The sequence below is a fragment of the Arachis duranensis genome, chromosome 1, assembly GCF_000817695.3.
Source record: "Arachis duranensis cultivar V14167 chromosome 1, aradu.V14167.gnm2.J7QH, whole genome shotgun sequence".
In the NCBI taxonomy this organism is placed as follows: domain Eukaryota; kingdom Viridiplantae; phylum Streptophyta; class Magnoliopsida; order Fabales; family Fabaceae; genus Arachis; species Arachis duranensis.
Window position 1 is genome coordinate 97,279,990 of NC_029772.3, and position 22,583 is coordinate 97,302,572.

Genomic DNA, 22,583 nt, shown 5'->3' on the forward strand with positions numbered 1-22,583 from the left:
CACCAAAAGATCCCATTTGCGAATCCACGCCAAAAACCTACACCCACAAATCAAATAAAATTCTACTAAAGCAAGGTGAAGGTCGCGAGAACCGACCTTTCTCTGATACCAAAATAACGCTAGGACGTTGCTTGGGTCACCCATCTTGGCGAGGTTAACAACCCCACTATGGTAAAAATAGCATAAACCCACCTTGGTTGGCCAAGCTAATGATGCAACTTTTACTTTCAAAGAGCCTAGAGAAAAATAAGCACCAAGCTTATTTTATATTCAAATCAACTTCAACTTTATTTCATAAGTAAAAGGTACATGAGTTATTTATACTAGTGGGAGAAGGAAAAGCCTTCATAGCTTGAACTATGTGGGACTAATACAACGAGTGGATGAATTCCCGAATCCATTAGTTAATTTATTTGTCATATGTGTGTTTTATTAGAATCTTTTAATTTGTTTGGTTGGACATTTGTTGTAAGAACCAAATGTAAAACTTTAATTATGTGAACTACATGTAGCACTTTATTAAATGTATTATATTTTATAAGTTATTACAATGATGACATCATATATATGTAATGTTTATTTGGATTTTGATTGAGTTAATCTAGATTATAGGGACAAACGGACAGACATGTCTGGACTGATGAAGAGACAGAGGTATTTATCAATTTTATGGAGGAGCTTGTCATTGACAGAAGAAAAGCTGATGCAGGTCAGTTTAGACCTGGATCTTTTGAAAAACTTGCTACAAAAATGAATGAGAAATTTTTAGGTGGTAGCTTTCAAATAAGTCATTGCAAGAATAAGGTTAAAAGGCTAAAAGAGAAGTATCAATTTGCAACTGACATGGCAGCCTATAGCGGTTTTGGATGGGATGATGTGAAGCAATGTGTGGTTGTGGACAACAAAGAAATCCTAGCTGCATATTTGAAGGTTGGTTTACTAGTTTGAATTTACTAAATTATTTATATTCTGTTCAACATCTATTTTTGTCCTTCTATGATATTTTTGTAATTCCTTTTCTTAGAAATAAGGACAAAGGTTGTATACTCCAGGAAAGCCCTTTCCCTTGTATCCATGTTTGGAGAAAATATTTTGTAAAAAAAGAGCAAGTGGAGTGGATGCTGTAAATGGCAATAACGCTAAAGAATTACAAAATGATAGAGATGAAGAAATGGATGACGATAAATTTTTTATGTTTAACTCAAATCATGATTTCAGTGAATCTCTTCCCCAAAAATATAATTCTGTGGCTTCATCTTCTGATAGGAAACAAGAAAAGAAGCCACATTCATCTAAGGCGACAAAGGACACCAACATGATGAAGGAGCTAACTGAGACCCTAAAATATGTGTTTGATCAACAGAGAAAGTGTTTGGATGCATTTTCTCAGGCTATGATAAACACTCATGAAGAAAAAAAGGTTGGTGACATGCTTAGCGTGCTTGGCTTTACAGATGACGAAATTATTTTGATTGCATTCAATTTTTCCATAAATCCTCAACTAGAGAAAACCTTTTGGTCACTAGGACATAATCAGAAAGCTAGATTTGCCAGAGCTATATTGTATAGTTAGAGTTAGAGTTAATCTCTTTTCAAGAAATAAATTACTGAAATTAGTATTATGTTTTATGTGTAATTTTTGTGTTAGGATGTGACATGTAATACATTTAGTTATGTGGTTCTAATTTGAATTTTGCATTGAGTTTTTGTTAGTGCATATTTCTAATGAAGAATTTGACTTTATGTTAGTGCAGAATTTAGGATTTTGTTTCAATTTTGCATTGAGTTTATAGTGTAGAATTTTGATGCAGAAATTGGTTTGTTAGTGCAAAAATCTAATTTTATGTTAAGACAAAATTTGGGATTAGAAATTGGTTTATGAAGGCTGTGGTAGACTTAGAGAAGGGGGTTGAATCTATGCCTTCCTTTTAAGTTGCTGTTATGACCTTTTTAAAACAAACTTTCAATTCTGATTCTATTTGTACTCAGCAGCGGAAATTTATGAGACAATTTATTTTTGTCTCATGAATATCAGAAAACAGAACACAGCAGAGAAGAGAAAAGCTAACACCAGCATGTATCCTGGTTCGGTTGCCTTGTGCTATGCAACCTACGTCCAGTCTTCTCCACAACAATGGAGGAATTTTCACTATAGTTAAAAGTATTACATACACCAATTTCACACTCAAGTTCTAACCTAACTTGACATTGGCTATGCTAACACCTAACTATTCACTCTTAGTGCTAACCTAACTAAGAAAGAGATACCTCACAGGTACAAGATACAAGACATAGACATACCTAAAGAAATCTGAAAATAACTCTAGGTTTTTCTCTCAAGTGTATCACTCAGCCTTTTTCCACTCATGACTTTTACTTGGGCTTTCTCACTATGCCTTTTCTCATAAGAAATTACAGAAAGATAAACATAGAAAAGTACATCACAATCTGTAAAACATGAAGGAGATTGACTTCATCAGCAGCCTCTTTACTATGTGCAAAACCAGATTTACAAACCTCAGATACAGTTCTTCAGTATTGGCCGATGCTTCTTTGAAAGAAAGCATTATCCAAGTAGAGAAACTTCTTTGTAGAACACAACTTTCAAACTCTGGTTTTCTCTCCTTGCCTTCTGAATGAACAAGAAGCTTCTTTTATCTCCTTGCATGTTGCTTGGTTGCTCTTCCTAGGTCAACTTCTTGAGCTGTGTGCTTCACAACACACCACATCACCTTTTTCCCAATTAATCCCCAAATTTGGAAGTTTAAGTCTAACCTCCTTTCTTGACTGAAAGCCTCATGACATCATAAACATTTGTTTCCAATGGTAAAACTCTATCTCAGCCATTAAAAACCAACTTGGTCCCCAAGATACACTTGTGACCATGGATGCATAGCAGTGTAGAACAGAGAACACTTTTTTTTATTTATCCAAAAATGGTAAAGCAGAAGATTTGAGATGAAGTGAAGAAAGTAAGTTGCATGCAAATGGAAATAAATCACCTTTTAATTTCTAACTCAGTTTAATATGGATTGATGTGGGTGATTGGATCTTTGCTTTATGATTAAGCTTTCTCTTTCTTTCTTCTCTGATAAAATGAGCAGCAAAGGAAGCTTTCTCTCTCTTTTTCTCTTTGTGTATTATCCGAAAGACTAAGCTTGCGACCAGGAACTCTCCTTTTCTTCTAGGATGTGAACCCTAACATAGCCATCTTGTCATGCGTGGGTGAGAGAAGAGAATAACGAGAACAGAGAGTTGGTTCCGTGGAGAAGGGATTAATTCAGATGCAAATGAGCTTCGGTTACTTGGTTAGCCACTAAGTTAGATAAGGAATGGACTTGGATCACCTAATGGGCTTGCTTATGAATATGGGCTCACTTCATCAAATTTGAGGCCTTTGAGATTAGGCTTTCTCTTTCTTTCTTCTTTGATGAAATGAGTAGGAAGGATGAAACTCTCTTTCTTGTGTTTTGTTGCTGACCGAAGCAATAAGAGAGAGTGAAGACTTCAATCTTGTATGAGAAGTTTGGTGGGATCAACTTGGGTTGATGGACACGGGCTTGGATCGAGTTTCATTTGCTTGGCCCGTTGGTTCCTTTTTTTGTTTTCTTTTGGGCTTCTGCTTCTGTTATCAGCCCACCAGCCTTATTCTAATTTCATCCAATTGGACTACTGAATTGATTTGTGGCCTGCATCACTTCAACCAAAATAATCAAAACTAATTATTTAATTTGCCCAATAATTTAATGTTTGTCATCATTAATTAATCTAGTTAATTTCTTAACTCAACAGGTTAGTTACAGCATAAATCTAATTCTATGTTAGTGTAAAATTTTGACATAAATTAGTGAATATTTGATGCAGAATTTAGTTTAAGCACAAGTTGTTCATGTTCTCTCGAGGTAGCCATTGGCGGCTGCTGCATAATTCTCTAGTAAGTAGATAGTTGTTATAATACCCCTTTAATTACCAGCTTTAGTTGGTGGTTAGTTTTGGCTTCATCTATCATTGCAGTGTATGGTTTCATTAATTTTATGATATCAATTTTTTATTTTGATCGAGTTTTTAATCATGTATTCAGTTTGATCCTTGGAAAACATGATTCTTTCATCATTTTTCTCTGAGCATCATAATTAACCATCGATCAATTTAATATTTCTATATATACTCCTCCAACTATTTAATATTTCTAGTGAGAAGATTTCATGTATTTAATTGCATGTAATTGTCATTCTTTACAAATCTAAATAAAATGAATCTTTTGTGACCATGATAAAACAAAGGTTTAATCACTCTGTTGGTCCCTATAGTTTCATCAAATTTTTAATTAGGTCCTTATACTTTTTTTCCTTTCAATTGGTCCCTACACTACTTTTAATTTTATAATTACGTCCTTTTCATGTTAAAAATATTAAAATTAACGTAATATTTTTACCAAAATACATGCAGTCAAAGATTTATTTAAGTTTTTAATTATAAATACCTTCAATTTGCGAAAAAATATTCAGATAACTCTAATATTTTTTACACTAGAAATGACTTAATTACAAAATTAAAATAGTGTAGGGACTCAATTGAAAAAAAAAGTATAGGGGCCTAATTAAAAATTTGGTGAAACTATAAAGACCAACAGAATAATTAAAACTAAAACAAATTACAAATAATTTATTATCTAGAATTCAGATTTTAAGTAGTATTTTCTAATTTTTTTTAACTTACGAATCATAATTTTGAAGCATCTGCTGATACAGGCATCATAGTGAATAATTTTGTATAAATCTGCAAAATACTAATGAACACAAAAAAAGATATCAAAATATAATTAATATTTTAATAATTTTGATTACAGAATGTTGAGCTATATAGTATATATGTGGGAGAAAACATCAAATTCCAACTATGAAGTGAGACCAAGACATTTTGAAGTGAAACTTTTATACAAGATTTATGTTTGGTCCACCACAACTGTGTTTGATTCACAAATGAGCAATTTTTATAATGAAAATTCTTTAATCAACTTAAATACTATGGGCCAAATAGTGCATATTCTTATCCCATAAAACTCATACGCAATAAATGATATACGATAATAAATATAGAAACCATGCGAAAGATTTTGCATTGTTCTTATAAAATACAATGTTGCTCTGGTACTTGAAGGGTGAAATAAAAAATATTATATCAGTTTAGAAATATAGATTGAGCAACTATTCATTGTTTTTCAGTTGCCAGATTAATTTGTAAAAAATTGAGAGTAATATCAAATTTTACTCAAAAACAGAACCAAAAAATGTGTTATTGAAGTAGGATCATTTAACTCAAATATCAAATTTACTGTTTTGATAAACTCATAATTTTCTGGAAATCCAACTAAAATTATCATATAAACATAAACATCAATGTAAGGCTCTTCCATCTAACTTTAGTAGTATAACTAATCATCAACAAGAACAACATAGTCACAATTTTCAATCACCAAAAAATAGAGGACAATTGAATCCAGGCATAAATAGGGTTCAACAATTGTATTCAAAATCACCTTAAAAGGCATTTGGGACTGCTCATGATAACATAATCGTTAAACTCAAGCGTGTTCTTTTTTTTTTAGGAACAGTGAGAACTGAGAATAATCATAGATAATTAAAAAAATGTATTATAAAATATATTGTAATAAATAGTTCAAATTTTCATGTTAAAATTGTGAACAAGGAGCAATTGAGAAAAAGAATAATCGAAAAGGGAGCTTTTCGAAATCCTAATTTCCTTTTTCAAATAAACTTTTTTCTGACATGTTTCGTTCAAGGTTAAGAAAAAAATATCAATTTACTTGTTTTTTTTATATCAAATCAAGAATTTAGAAACATATTGTGCAAATCTAAAGAAAATAAAACAGAATAGAACTTGCAAAGAGAAGGTTCAGAACAACAGTCAATAAGAGAAAGAAAAGAGACTGAGTTGGGAGAAACAAAAAACGAGTTGGAAGCGGCGCAGAAAACGGGCAACGTTGTACAGGTGGAACAAGATTCATTCCTCCACCGTTTCTGAGGAAGAGTTAGGGCGGCAGCCAAAGAGTGCGAGACAGAGACAGAGATAGTGAGAAGTGGGTATGAAAGTTAAAATTAGATATGTCTATTTTAGTAATTTTATATTATATTTTAGTCTTATTTATATTTATCCAAACATAATACTAAATATTACATTAGTGTCTTATTTATTGTATCCAAATACAATACATAAAGAGTAATTTTTAGTGTCTTTGTCTTAGTGTTATGTCCTCTACAAAAACAAATACAATCTAAATGATTGACGGAATTAATTATTAGAGACTAATAAAATAATTAGTTTTAATTGAAACTAAAATGTCACATCAAAAATTTTTTAAGAGCCAAAATGAATAAATATTCTATATGTTATTATAGAGGATAATGTTAAATGACCAACTAAATACGAATAACTAGTTATTGATATTTAAAAATGTAAATTAAAAATATATTATAAAATTATTAAACTAAAATAATTTAAATTAATAAATTATTTGATTCATCAATCAACCAAAGCACATTTTTATGTAGTTCGAACCAATTTGGTTCGAACTCAATATTCATGTAATTCGAACCAATTAGGTTCGAATTACACCTTGTAAATGTTTGCCAAATAATTCGAACCAATTAGGTTCGAACTCCAACCATATAATTCGAACCAATTAGGTTCGAATTAGAGTGAAGAAATAGCCATTGAGTAATTCGAACTATGATGGTTCGAATTACTAAGAATTCGTTCAACACAGCAATTTAAGTTACGAACATAGTTTCTGCATCATGGTTTAATAAAACTCGCACAGTTATTTATTCCGGTGTGCATTAGACATACATTTCGTTTAAAACTACGGAGAAAGAACATATTCATTAACTAAAATCCCATTCAAAGTACATCACACTGACGTTAACAAATTCTATCAGTCACCAACTACAAGTAAGAAAATCGATAATAGTGGAATCTAAACGCGAAATTGAAACAACAAAAGTACCAAATCCACCAAAATACCTAATCATGCCCCCGTGTGTGCTCTGCTCCTCCGAGCTATGGGCAACTCCGACGTGTGTGGCCCGGCTGCCGACAAAGTCCACATCTCTTTGGCCGGTTCGGATCTGCCTCGTCCATATTGGTCCGTATCCTAGTGGACCTCGGACGACCCTCTCTCGCACGCCTCTTATTGGGGTCAGGGATGACAGTCGGCCCGTTATATGGTGGCAAAAATCCTCCGGAATGGGAGGTGTGAAACCCATCCGATACACACTGAAGACCGAACTAAGACGATACACCTGGTGGACGTAAGGCTCCCATGTAAGCCGTGAGTAGGCATAGCATGCCAGTGCATGGGGACACGGGAAATGAAGTGCCTGGAAGTATCCGCAGTCACATGTCTGAGATGCAAGCGAGACTCTGTAGCTACCTAGTGAGAAAGAACCAGTCGGAGTTGTCTCTGCGACAGTGAACTCGGAGTTATCTCTGTTGTACACAGTAACCGTGAAGCACCTAGCTGTCTTCAAGTTGGCCTCTATACACTTCACCAAGTGCTGACTAAATTGTTGTCTGGTTCCCATCTGCGCCTCAGCCTCTCTCCCTTTGCGAACAAATAATTCGGCCAACCTTCCGTATGTTGCCTTCACTAGCGAGCACATAGGAAGGTTTCTTACACCCTTGAGGATCGAGTTCACACACATATATATTCGTCGTCATGTGTCCGAATCTACGCCCCTCATCACAATGCTGTGTCCACAACGAATATTCAATCCGGTTCGCCCAGTCACACATCGCCGGGTCTTCGGACCTAAGAATATCAAACCAGTAATGGAACTTGACCTCGGTCTTAGCGTACGCCGCATTCACAAGTAGCCTCCTTGCGTCTTTGCCCTTGAAGGTGAGGGCGAAATTTCTGCAATATGTCGAATGCAGAATGTCCGGTATGCAAACGAAGGTAACCAGCCTCCGTCAGGAGCCTCAAACGCGGCCTTGATGCCGTTATGCCTGTCCGAGATAACCAGCAGACCCGGCTGCGGTGTCACATGCTCACGCAGGTGGGAGAGAAAGAAGGACCACGACTCAGCATTCTCACCCTCGACTAATGCGAATGCAACAGGGAGTATGTTGGAGTTCCCGTCCTGTGCAATCGCAACAAGCAACATTCTCCCATACTTGTCATATAGATGGGTTCCATCAATACTAATTAGGGGCTTGCAGTGACGAAATGTCTCGATACACGGTGGAAACGTCCAGAATAGTCTGTGAAAATAAGCTCGAGACTCGTCCAACTGTCCACCGACACGAACAGGGCTCGTCTTTAGGACTGCAACAGTACCAGCCATCGTCAACTGGACTCCTAACACCCACCTTGGGAGCTCGTTGTACGACTCATCCCAGTCACCATAGATGAGGGCAATAGCCTTCTACTTCGCCAACCAGCCCTCCTGTAAGTCGGCCTAAACCCAAAGTGTGTGGCGGTGGCATTTAGGAGCACCTTGATGCTGACGGATGCATCAGCCCTAACCATTGGCATAATGAATGCCGATATCACATGGTAATCCAAACTCCTGTGGTCGCTGGAAATGGAGGTGGCGAGACAAGTATGCGGTCCGTTGTAACGTTTGACCTCCCAAACTCCCTTTTGCTGTCGGAGACTAAGCCGAATCAACCATGTGCACCCATTACCGAACTCAGAACACTTGCCCACATACCGGCGATAGTCAGACTCCACGACCTTGTACTGTACCCCTCGACGGATGCTGTAAGTCTTGACACTTAAGAGGGCCTCTTCTTTATCCGGAAATTGCTGACCAACCTGAAACTTTGTCAGACCTGCAGACCCTTCAGCATCTCTAGCGCCAAATCCAGCCGGCTGCCCAGGTACCACCTCCTGCCTCATGGCATCCAAGTCCAAAGAGGAAAAATGTGGAGGGTACTACTGCGTGCCAGAGCTAGAACCACCGCCCGCCCCAGCACGCTCACTTGCTCCAGCATCATCGTCACTGTCATCAGCAATCATATTCGGCTCGACATCATTGTCCTCTGGATCATCCAAGAATCCATCTCCAACCCCAGCCGGTACAACACACTGTAAAGAGGTCCGCGGATATTCCCCTTCTCCGACCTCGTTGCCTACACTCCCGTTGAGATCAACAGCGAACAAAGGAGAGGCGACAGGTTGGACGGGTGGCTCGTACGCAGGGACGGAGGAAGATGCAACGGCTGGTCTGGAGCTAGAACCGGCTACCGTGGCTAAAATGGTGGTATTCCAATTCGAACCTCCCGAGCTGGACACCGCGTCAACCAACTTTGCCAACAGTTCTGGTGTCCTCACCTCTGGAAACTACCGGCGACAATGAAACATGACCTGCAAGTCATCATCACTCCCGATTGTGAAACAATCGTACTTTACGATTTTCTGGAGCACCGTGATTGGAATTCGATAGAAAAACTTCTTAACCCGTTTCACACCTTCTAGACCAAGTTTCACCAGTACAGAGCTAACAAGGTCCTCATACCTCGTCGTAGGCCTGACGATAATACAGAGAGGATCCTTATGAGTGAACTTCACACCGGAACGAGTTTTCCTCTTAATGGATCCTCTGTGGTGAACCAACACTACGAAACTCTCCTCACTAGCCATCTTAACTCCACTCTAATGATAGTAACTCAACGTTAACACCATATATATACAGGTCTGGTCCTCACTAATTCGAACCAGCATAGTAGAAAATATGGTCTGTGTAAATCGAACCATACTGGTTCGAATTACTTAATGTGTGTAATTCGAACCTAATTGGTTCGAATTATATGGTTGGAGTTCGAACCTAATTGGTTCGAATTATTTAGCAAACGTTTACAAGGTGTAATTCGAACCTAATTGATTCGAATTACATGGAAATTGAGTTCGAACCAAATTGGTTCGAACTACATAAAATGTGCTTTGGTTAATTGATAAATCACTTTTTGATTTGGCTGATTCATGTTATTTTTTTGTCCCCTTGGTTTAAATAAGTGATTTGCCCTATTATTTAATTTTTTTTGACAAATTTTAAGTGGGACAAGTGCCCGTCCCCTTTACACTTGGGTCCGCCCTGCTATCCAATATATCAAAAGATCATAGATGGATATTCCATCATTGATTTTGATTTTAGAATATCTTTACTAGAGTAGTTTTAAAGTATTATTTTTTTATATTTTTAATAAGGGAATTGATTTAAAATTAAAATTATTTATGAAATAAAATTAGTATCACCTTAAAAATACGATATTATTTTGATAAATAATTAATAAAATTTTATTATTTTTATAATTGTGTTGATAAAATAATTTAAAATAATATAAAATTTTAATTAAACTAATATTAAACATTAAAAAAGCAAATTTTATTTTTAATTTTAAATTACTGTTTATGACATATAATTTCATAAATATTTTTATAAGATTCAAAAATAAAATAAAATTAGAACTACCATTAAAAATGTTCTTATATGTTCATTGCAAGGACATGTTTTATATGGATCAAGGACAATATCAATGATAATTAAAATAATTAATAAATTAATGAATAATATTACATAAAATAAATATTATTATTTTTTATCAGTATTTGATTAACAATAATAATATTCATATTTATAGATATTTTATACATAAAACTTGCGCAAGAGTTTTTCTTAATTAATTCCATTGACTATAACAATAATATAGAGAGACCTACTTGATTATTGAATTTTGATGAGCCTTAGCTTAGTACGTGAATGGTAACCTTTTAAAGACATTTTTTTTATATATCTACACTGATGAGATTCCACTCATTTTTGTTTTAATTTTATATGGCAAATAAAGAGAGTGGTGAATCACAATAATACAATGCTTCTCTTCATGATTGTACCATAGTCCACAGCCCCACCTGATAATGATGATCGAGAAGTGCGCTTGCCCCACTACACTATTCTCCATTCTCCATAACCACACACACACACTATATATATATATAAAACTCTCTACACAGTCACGTACATGCAAAGCACTGCTCTTGCTACAGAGTAGAGTACAACATATAATCAACCATCATAGAGCAAAAAATGTTCACTTATTTATTTATTTTCTATGATTATTGTAGCAGCAACTAACTCTTGCAGAAACACAAAATTGATTGAAGTTTCGGTTAACTGTCACACCTAAACAAATGATCAATACTTAATTAGCTGACACATACATACAGCTAAAACACGAGTGCATCAATTCCAGTTGCTTGTTACATGATATATATATCGAAAAGGACACTGTACCAAACAACATTTTCTCAGTTGCATAACATAATTATCAGCAAACCAATTTAAATTAAATGATATATTTAAGCACGAAACAGCCAACGTTGATGTCATGCTAATCCTGGTAGGCGAAGCCTCACCGTACACATGCCTCCATGTGCTATTGTGCATTCATCATAAGAAAATGGAAATAAGGAGGTAGATATATGTTCAACGACAAAACTTCATCATCATAGCTTGATCCATGTAATTATATTAAGTCAAATGAATTCAGGTCATAATTAATATTTGTTGATTTGATGTTTAATTATTATCAAGAGGGTGATGAAGATCAGAGACTATAAATATGGATGTGCTACTCTAACCAACTGGCGACGCGACTTTGTTAATGGGTCCATGGTTAATTGTGGTGTATGTGTTTCTTTTCTTTTCTTTTCTTATCAATAAGACAAAAAAAATACAAGTCTTATTTTGTAATAATGCTTTAACGCCATTTTTCTTTTCAATTAGAAGAAAACAAAATATTTCTAAATGATTAAATGGTATAGTCTATAAGATTCGGAGTTGTACTAAGCTAGAGTTTATGTTTCAATGAACATTATTGATGATAAACGCAACCATGCTGTTACCACTGAATTTTTGGCGCAGAAATAATTAGGGGCCGAAATGTATGTGCAAGTGGTGGAATCCATTGATAGGGACTCATTTGGCTATATTTGGCGGGAACATGGCCTAGCTAACAGAATTTTATTTTATTTTTTTTAAATAGTATTTCATGTTTTATATTTATGTGTACTAAAAAGAAAATTCAATTATAATTCATGAAATGACCCCTCTGGAATCTTGAGAATGGATGGATATATGGATTATTAGATTATGGATATGTATGTAGATCCAAGTTCAACTCTATCATATATAGAATCCAAGATTATATATTCACAGTGTGATGAAGATAAACCTTATCATCATTTTATAGAGAAAAGGCTGTCGTCAAATCCAATTAAATATAACGAATAAGATTTAAATTTATCAGTATACAATCATGCACCTTATTACTTGATTATATGTTATACAATCATGCACCATATATTAATGGTGGTCCTCATCCATGGAAGAATCTCCGGACCTTAATTAATGTCTTGTAATGGATTGCTAAAGCCATAGATGTTTACCAATTACCAATGCCATATATATCTGCATACAAGTACATGAAATTAAAGTACCAACTGTTTAAACTGGTTTTCTTTATAAGTATACATGAGTTATTCATTACACAAAGTGAATTAATAATAACAACAAAAATTACACGTGTGTCAAAGTGAAGTCCTACTTGTGAATCATTCAATTCATTCCACTTGCAAAGTTTGTTATGTATGGATTGACTATTCAGCATCCAACATAACAAATTAACAAGGGACTGTGTATCCTAAGATGTGGGATAATATAATTTGAAGAGTGTTAGGGACAGCAGATTTTGGGATTTGTAGCTATCAATTAGAATTAGTTATTATAAGTGCTTTTAATGGTGTAAAATTATATCTAATGGTATATGATTATTCATTTTTTTATGGTTAAATAATTTTACCACGTGGGAACATGCCATAGTCATTCTTCAGCCGCCAGTGCCTAATTTCATTTCCTTTTTTAAAATGATATTATTCAATTTACCCAAGCCCATTCAGTTATTTAAGGTTGAGGCCATACTAACCAGAAAAACAACATAGAAATCATGAACCTCCAAAAGACAACAAATAAAAACAAAGGAAAAGTGCTTTTTGCAACTTTAACCAATTACAAATACAAAGTGCATTGATCATGGGAAATGGGTGACGGGGAATTAAAGAACAGCATAGGATGCTTGGTTGCACTTATGTATTGTCCTCCCCCATTCAACCATTTTTCGTGTGGGTCCTAACTTGGTCACAGTGAAACTCATACATGACCCACTTAACAATCTAAGGCCCAACAATATTTGCTATAACTTCCAATCATACATTCAAAATCGGCAGTTATAGACACAGTGACCCCCCTTCCCTCCTCCATCAGTGCAGAAAGCAACACCGTACTCCAACATACACATCCGCAACCACCATTATAAGAGTGTTGGCCATAATGGTAAAAGGAGCTTTACTGATTTGTACTGGGCCTGAGCCCAAGCCCGTCACCCTATACCTTCATTAATAGCATTCACTCTTATATAGTAAAGATCGGTAAATTTATCCACTCATTTTGAAGATAGAAATTCTCTAATTATATTACTATTATGACATTGTTGGTTGTTTGTTTTTTCAATCGAGAATAGGAGAGTGGGTCCCACACCGAGAGCGATACGTAATTGTGAACCGCCGAATGTGGGTTGCTATATCTTAGTAGTGATATATATTGGCAATATAAATAGGTCATGCAAGATATATCTTAAGTAGCTACATGAGAAGTGGGATTAGTTTAACTCTAATCATAACGGCAACTTACCTAAACCATCAATTATATGGGTAGAGGGATGCTGTCATTATCGCCATAATCATTTTCTTAAATTATTTTTAATATTGATTTTTAAAAGTTTAAAACTCAAAATGAATGAAAAAAATAATTTTAAAAATTAAAAAATAGTCATTTTTTGTTTTTTATAATATTCTCAGTCGGATACAGATCAATAAATTGTTATATACATAAAATATAATTTGAATTCTCACGTTTATTTAAATAGATAAGTAAATTAATTATTTAAACTAATTTAAATTTTTTTAATAATAATTTTTTATATCCTTAGCTTATTTTCACTAAAATAATTAGAACCTATCATAGTGTGCCATGGTGGCAATATAGTGACAGGACATACATGGCGTCTCTAGTGCAAGAATCTTACACGTGGTGGGATGTTAGAGGACGCAGAACATGATAGTTGACACCCCCTTCTACCCACGTGGAGGGGTTGTCTTGCTTGGATGCATTTCACGTACTCTTCGTATCTACAAAAATCAATCAATTCTTCTGACATGAATTTAGTTTTCTATATCTATTTTAATGGTCTCAATAGCTTTGTAGTTAGTTCACTTAGTTGATTTCTGTATGTGTATTTAATTTTATATCTCAACTACTAACAGCAGTTGTGGTTAGCTTGTATTTTAGAATAAAGAATGTTATATAATTAGTAAAATTTAAATATATTATTAAATTATTATATTAAAAAAATTGATTTAATAGATAAAAATATTAAATAAAAATAATAAATTTTAATAATTTTTTAATTTTTTTAGAATATCTTATTTATATTCTTAGTTTTACGTGAAATGTACTTAATTTATGACAAATGAGTTTAAAATAATAAAAATTATACCAACTCTTAAAGAATATTGGAAAAACTTCTGCTAGTTACGAAAATAATGTGAGTGATATTGATGATTATAAGACGTACAAGTTAAATAATATCTTTCTTCTATTATTGTCGTTTCATGAATGTAGACATATACATGTACTCATCTCTTGTCACCCATAATTTATTAATCACTTTTTATTTTATTTTATCTCCTCGTGAAACAAAATATATTTATCAATCTTTATTATTTCAAGGTTAGTTCGTTGTGACACAGTATCTTTCAAAATAATTAAATTGATATTAACACTTTTTTTCTGGTATAGTTTTTTGTATTATGAATCAAACATTTTGCATTTATATATACCTTTTTTACATATAATTAATCAATGTGTTAGAATTAAACAATTAATCAAATAGTAAAATAAAAATTGAGTATTATTTGTAATATTGAATATAAAAGCTCTTAGAGGCGTCAATTTCACCAAATGCAATTATTCATCAAAATTTAGAAAGGTTTAATTTGTAAGTGAGTGTCCCCATTAAAAATGGATCACATGAGAGCAATAGTTCAATATGAGAATGGGAAAATAAAATCTAGAATGTTGAATACTTAAATCTTATACAATACAAAATTATTGCATTTTTTCAAAATAATCACGTGATCATACATTTAATGACGACTGTTAATAACTTTAACCATTTGTTGTATAATTAATTAGTTATGAGAAAGGATAGGGAGTTAATTCTTGTATAGCAGATTTCAACTACTTTTTTTCTTAAAAACATTTTTTTCCTGTTTCATTTTCTGCATTCATATTTATCAAGATCTAACTTAAATTATATTCCAAACACATATTATTCATCTCTCTCATAGTTTTCAACATTTTATTTCACTTTCAGATATTCTTTCTAGTGGAATTTTAGATATTTTTTAGTATGTAGTTTTGGATTTTTATTTAATATTAATGTAAATTAAAAATAATTTTTTGAAACAAAATTTGCTAATATTAACATATAAATAATTGATTTCTTTTAGTTGGTCTCATTAGTTATTATATATTTGCCTACTCTCATCACCTTTCATTATAACTGGTGCTCTCATACATGATAGCTTTCCTCTAAATGGGTATGTTAAAATTAGATATTTCATTATTTCTAAACCTAAATTAATTCAATTTTCATAAGTTTCAAAAACTAATTAATATCCGTCTTTAAAAATGGTAATAAAAGAATTAATATTATAGTTGAGTAAAGTATAACATAAAGAAAGAAAGTTCGTATAAGTTGACTAATGAATGGTTTAGAGATATTCTAGATAATCCTCTTAGGAATAGTTTTGAAATAGGCGATATTTCATTGGACAGCACATAAATCTCCACCACCACCACCAAGTTTAATTTCTTGTTATATTTATTTTAAATTTCAGAATTCAGCATGGCAGAAAATGAGTGAAGGCGAGCCTCAGAAGTCAATTCAAGTAACTATAAGTGGAAAACGAAAAATAAATCCTTTTATGCTAATTATAGCGACCAACGACTAAAATGGAAACTTAATTGAAGAAACACACGTCATATATATAGGGGAGTGGGCATATTTTTCTGAATAACCAATGAACTACACAAATAGAATAAGGCCACTAAATTGTAATAAAATCTTCATCATATACATGTATGTAACAGATTCTGACTATGCAGTGGCTAAAATAAATAAAAAAATGTAAAAATTCAGGTAAAGTATAATTTAGGCGAAGTTGATATTTAAAATTTGTTAGATGATTTGACTGATTTGACTAAATTTTCATCTAATTATTCTCAGATATTTAAGAATGAAATATATTTTAAAAAGAAAGCTTAAAATTGTGCTATTAATTAAAATTTTGAAAATTGGCCACGTAGTTTTTTGTTGTGCTAGCAATTAAAGATTGCCTTTCTACTTTTTTAGAGGATAAAAAAATGTAACTCTTCGGGATATTTTGTTTTCGAATTCGTTCTTTTATATTTTTAAAAGGAAAAGTCTCAATAATTTTATTGAACTTTGGCCAATATGTAATCAGTAGAAAAAGATAAATCATTAGATGAAATCTTACACCAATCTCACACCATTAAATCATTATTGATAGCTATTTAATGGCTACTAATCACAAAAATTGTTTACCCCTAACATTGTTTTTTTAAAAAACACAATTAAGCTCATTTTTTAGAATTTTACTCATTTTTATATCACATAAAAATTGTTTAGCTGTATTTAGAGTATATTTGCTTTTGACAAAAGTAAACATTTTAAAAAAAGTTTTGATAAGCTAAATAGAATAAATTTATTAAAATCAGTTTTAATTTTTTTTATTTATATAAAGAAATCTGGTAGTAAAAGAAACGAAAACGCAACCTTAATTAGCATTTTTCATAACATTTTTCAGTTAATGGGGTTTGGATTTCGTATGGTTAGCGTAAAACAGATGATTTTGAGAATTTCTTTGATAAATAACTTAATTATTTTATTTACTAATATATAATTTATTATGTATTTATTAATTTATATTACATTATTTATCTTGTTTATATAATAAATGACATATGTATATTATTATAAAAAAATTATGATTAAAATAATATTAATTTTATTTTTATTTTTATATTAATCTATTTTTTGAAAATTATATCTTAAAATGAGTGATTTAAAACTGTATATTTAAAATTAATATATTATTTTTTTAAAAATAATTCATTTAAATTAACACTAAAAAAATACATACAAAATAGATCAAATTAAATTTATTTAAAATTAAAAAAATTAAGATTGCATGTGTTCAAGTTTCTCATGTTATAAAAAGCTAATTTTGGGTTCACCAAGGTTTGAATTCTTGACTTTCTTGATCTAAAACTCTAATACCATGTTCTGAAACCACTCATCCCAAAAGCGTAACCTGATAGGACAATGTAACACTAATAATTATATCTCTAATACTTTCTAAATCTTCATTGTACACATTGTACGCTTAGGTCATTAGCTCCCTATACTTCCTCTTAAAAAAAATGCGGTAAGAGCAACTCCAATGGGAGTGCCTCATTCCACTTTTTCCTGACACATGAAGAAATTAACCGTTGGAGGAGAGCGATGAGTTCCTCGTTGCAAAACTAGCCGTTATTATGTTACCGTTTTAATAGTGAATTATTTTTACATTTAAATATTTAAATTCATTATTAAAAAATTAATTACATTAATTACAAGTATTTTAATTAATTAATTAAGTGGGACCACAACAGGGACTAAAGTTAGTTCCTCCTAATGGAAAAGAGAGATACATTGAGTTCATATTTATTGTTTATAACGCAAAAGTTGATGTAAAGTTATTTTTTATGACAGGTAGACCATAAATAGGAACTGAAATCAATTCCCTACTGGATATGGTCTAACTGAATCGTTTAATACGTGATCAAAGATAGATAGTCATTATATTAAAAGTGGGAGAAATAATCATGTTTCACAACAACCTTCTAATTTCCATTCTTGATATTTTCTCATGTAAAATTTTTCATCCCTAATATTTTTTGACAGTTAAAATCAATCCAGCTCTTATTTTATCTAATTATAAAAAAAAATTTATGTTTTAAATTATTCAAGTTGTGATTTTAATCGTTTGATGAACTAAAAAAAATTGAGAGACGAAAAAAAAAGTTATTCTTATTTTAAAAAGAATAAATTTTTTTTAAAAATATGTGTTGAATTATTATTTTTTATATATTAGGTACTTTTTATGTATTCCTATTATAAAAAAATATAAATAAATTTATATTTACTATTGATAAAAAATATAATTTAAATAACAATAATCTTTTAATAAAGTACGAGTTTTGAATAAATTACAATTTTATAAAAAAATACAACACTTCAAACATAAATATTTAAATATATTTTTCATAGAAAATGAGGACAATGTTTTTAAATGTTATAGGTGATGCTTCATCAAGAGCGGATACCTCTTCATCAAGAATATTCTCCCTTCACCAAAGCTCGTTCCTTCTACAGCCGTAATATTTCTTGCTATGCTTTACAAGAGCACCTTTGAACTCTACTAACTAGCATGGCGGGTACCACTCTCCTATTTCTGTTCAACATGTGCTAGCCATACAAGAGTATGATTTGTAATAAAATTTCAGGCAACCTCTCTAATGTACTTTTGTAAGGACAGGAACGATAAAAAAAATTTCACACCTTAATTATTAATGATTTGATAAATTAGAAAAGAATGAAAAGAAAAAAAAATAAGTTGTTTCTATTTTGAAAAGAATAAAAAATATTTAAAAAATATTTATTAAATTATTATACTTTATATATAAATTTTTTTTAATGTTTCAATTTTTATAAGTATTTTTTTTTGTAAAATCTTTCTTTTTTTATGTACTCTCTTGAGTACTAATTTAAATGAACTAATTTTTAAAAAAATTGATATCATTTTAATCATATTTTTTTATAATAATATACATATATCGTTTACCTTATAAATGAGATAAATTAATATAATATAAATAAATAAATATGCTATAAATTATATATTTTAATAAAAAAATAAGTAAATTATTTATTCTAAAAAATCCTATAATGTTAATTATGCATGCATACAAATACCGTTGGATCGTTTGATCTTAGTGTCATGTCAAGTAACTACTAACAATATTTAATCTGTGCTTGTTTTTTATTGGATGGTATGTATGAAAGGTGAAGTAACATTAGTGGAGCGTAGATATACATTTTAACTGTGTAAACGTTTTTTTTTTGTATTTTTCTTATTTCTTGTTCTTCGTTTTTTTTTGGAGTTCTTTATTATTTTTCGCGTGTTTCTTTTTTATCGTTCTTTTATTCTTTTATTATTATCGTTGCATTTTTTTCCTTTTTCCTGTCTCTTCGTATGCTTAGTAATTTTATATTATTATACGTTTTTTTGTTTAATTTTTTCTTGTTTTTATTCTTGTTAAAAGAATAATGAGGAGGTAAAAGAAGAAAAAATAAACAAGAAAAGAAAAAAAAATATGGTAACAATGAAGAAGAAGAAGGAAGAGGAGGAGTTTTGAGTTATTATTGAGTAATTTTAGTGCATTCTGAATTTAAATAAGGTGAATTTTTATTTTGTGCTGAGTTTGTTTGTGTGTTGTCATTATTAAATAAATTTCGGTGCATTTTATATTTGAATTTAAGTTCATTCTGGATTTAAATATGGTGTACTCTTGGTTTAAACTTGTTTTGAACTGTGTTTTTTTTGTGTATTATCGTCATTAAGTAATTGCGGTATATTTTGGATTTAAATAAGGTGTACTTTTTGTTTGAACTTTTTTTAAACGGAGTGTGTTTGTATCTCGTCATCAGTAAAGAATTTTGGTGCATTTTAGATTTGAATTCTTATACATATAAAAAGAAGATGACGATAATAATGATAATTAAAGAGAAAGATGAAAAAAAAGAAGAATGAGATAAAAAAAAAAGCAACAACAACTTATTCTTCAAGTGTGTTAAAAGTTATCCGAATTTTTGAAACAAACTAACACCAAAAACCAAAAACACCAAAAACTTATAAGCACGACACCAAAAACAATTCTATATTACAGCAAATTGTGTTTCAAAATGCACCGAAAATACTATTAAATGTAACATAAATAGATTCAGCAAAAAAACAATTAAAAACTCTTACATTCCATTTAAATTCAAACCTTTAACCATAACACTGATTTTTACCAACAAAAAAAAACAAAATTATTCAACTCTTAGACAAAACAACTATACGAACATCAACTACTAACGAACTGCATTAACTAAAAACTAACCAAACCTCATCCACTTGATTTGATTCGAAATAATAATTCAATTTGCTCTTATTAAACTGATCTTAACTTAAGATATTTTTGAACGAAAAACCTATATAAATTTAATTTTAATGCTTGATTTTACCGTCTGATCGAAAACGAATTCAGATCAAACAACATTTATTCTAAAAGCAAAAAATTATAGAGAGAGAGCCAAAATTAGCAGAGAACGCGTAGAAAAAAAAAGAAATTCGTAGAGAACGCAAATAAATCAAAGAGAAAAAACGAAATTTGTAGAAAATGTTGAGAGAGAAGCCATTTATGTTAAAAGTATGTTACACGTTAAGGGAGCGTGTATATAAATAACTTGGTTAAACTTGGTTGGACAAATCTCTTAGTTGTAGAACATTATTTTATTTTTTTGTTAATATTTGTTAGAGATGTAATTATTTATGTTGTCTTTTTTCTATCCGTTTAAGTTTTTGAGAGAAGTAATTTTATGACATAATATTATAGCTCTATATTCAAAATGTTTAGAGTTCTATTATTGGTTAAGTGAAAAAAATAGCATCAGACAAATAAAAAAAAACTTTTATAAAAAATTAAGCAAACGGGTTAAGTACAATTTTTGTCCTTAAGGTAAAGGTTGAAAATTTTTTCCGTCTCGAATCTTTTTTTACTTACAAAATCATCTTTAAAGTTTAACTTAATTTTAAAATCGTCATTTTTGTCTCAATTTTATTTTTTATTACTAAAAACGGGTTAAATGGGGGAAGGGACCACCAGGGGGGAGAAGAAAGGGGACGGGATCACGAAGGGGAAAGGGCGGAGGCCGTCGTAGTCCTAGGCTTGTCGTCGCCGTTGAGACGCATCATCGTACTGGGCTCGTCGACATCGTTGAGCCACCGTCGCTGACCGCGAAGAGAGAGAGGGAGCGATGCGCAAGCTGAATGGATTCGTGTCCTCCACTGTCACCAGTGCTTCTGGTCCTTGCCGCCTCTTCTAGTCCTCGCCCCTCACCGCTCTCCTTGCCGCTCGTCACTGCTTCCCGTGTCCTCGCCGCTGCTCCACGACCCTCACCGCTGCCGCTGTTCTGCTGGTCCTCCCCACTCGCCGTTCTAAATTGTGGTTTGATCTGTAATTTCTATTGACGTTGCTTGTAGCTGCTGTGGTTGAACTAGTAAATTGAAATTCAATCCTCATCTTCTTCTTCTTTTTTGTTGTGAAATTTTGTTGTAAAAGTTTCTGTGCAATTTCTCGTTGCTTGTTGCTTGGTGATTCTAATTTGGCCTAAATTAAGATCGAGTTTGTCTATTGATGATATGGGTTTTTTAATATTAGTTTTAATTTTTACGTAACAACTATATTAATTGAAAGAATTTTTCTAACTATAAATATCAATAAGAATCGACTTCTAATTGTGTTGGAAAGTGAATTTTTAAATAATTTTAGTGATAATATATATAAAAAGAGAAAAATTTTGATTGTAGTGTTTAAAAAAAATTACTTAATTTTTAAAAAATATAAAACCTAAAATAATAGAATTTTAAATTATATAATATTATTTAATTTCTATTTTAATGTTTTAATTTGTATATTAGATATTTTAAAGGCTAATCGTATTTTACAATAACAAAATATAATCTTAACAATAATCATATTATATGCATATAAAAAATAACTATCCGTATAAAATATATATTAAAATATAAAATACACATTGAAAATAAGTTAAACAACATATGTACAGATATATAGTGATTAATAAATAATTTAATATTTAATTTTTTATATACACATATTATTTTTATTATAAAAATTATTATCATATTATATAAATTTTATCTCTTCTATCAAAATTTTTTGAATTTATCACTCACCTAAAGTAATTAGATTCTATTTTTCAGAACTCGGTTTTGAATTTCTTGTAACACAAAGCAAAAATAACTTTAATTTGATTTAATTGATCGCACGTATGGGTAATTGTTAGAAGAGTATGCAACTGGATTAGCTCAAATGCAAATAGCGTTTTTTGGATTTTGTTTTTGAGAAGAGATTTGTACTTTTCATGGACCTTTTATAACTAAATTTAATTAAATTTTTTACAATTATTTTTCCATGTTCACGTTTTTTTAATTAGGTTAAGATTTTTTTTAAAAAAAAAATAAAATA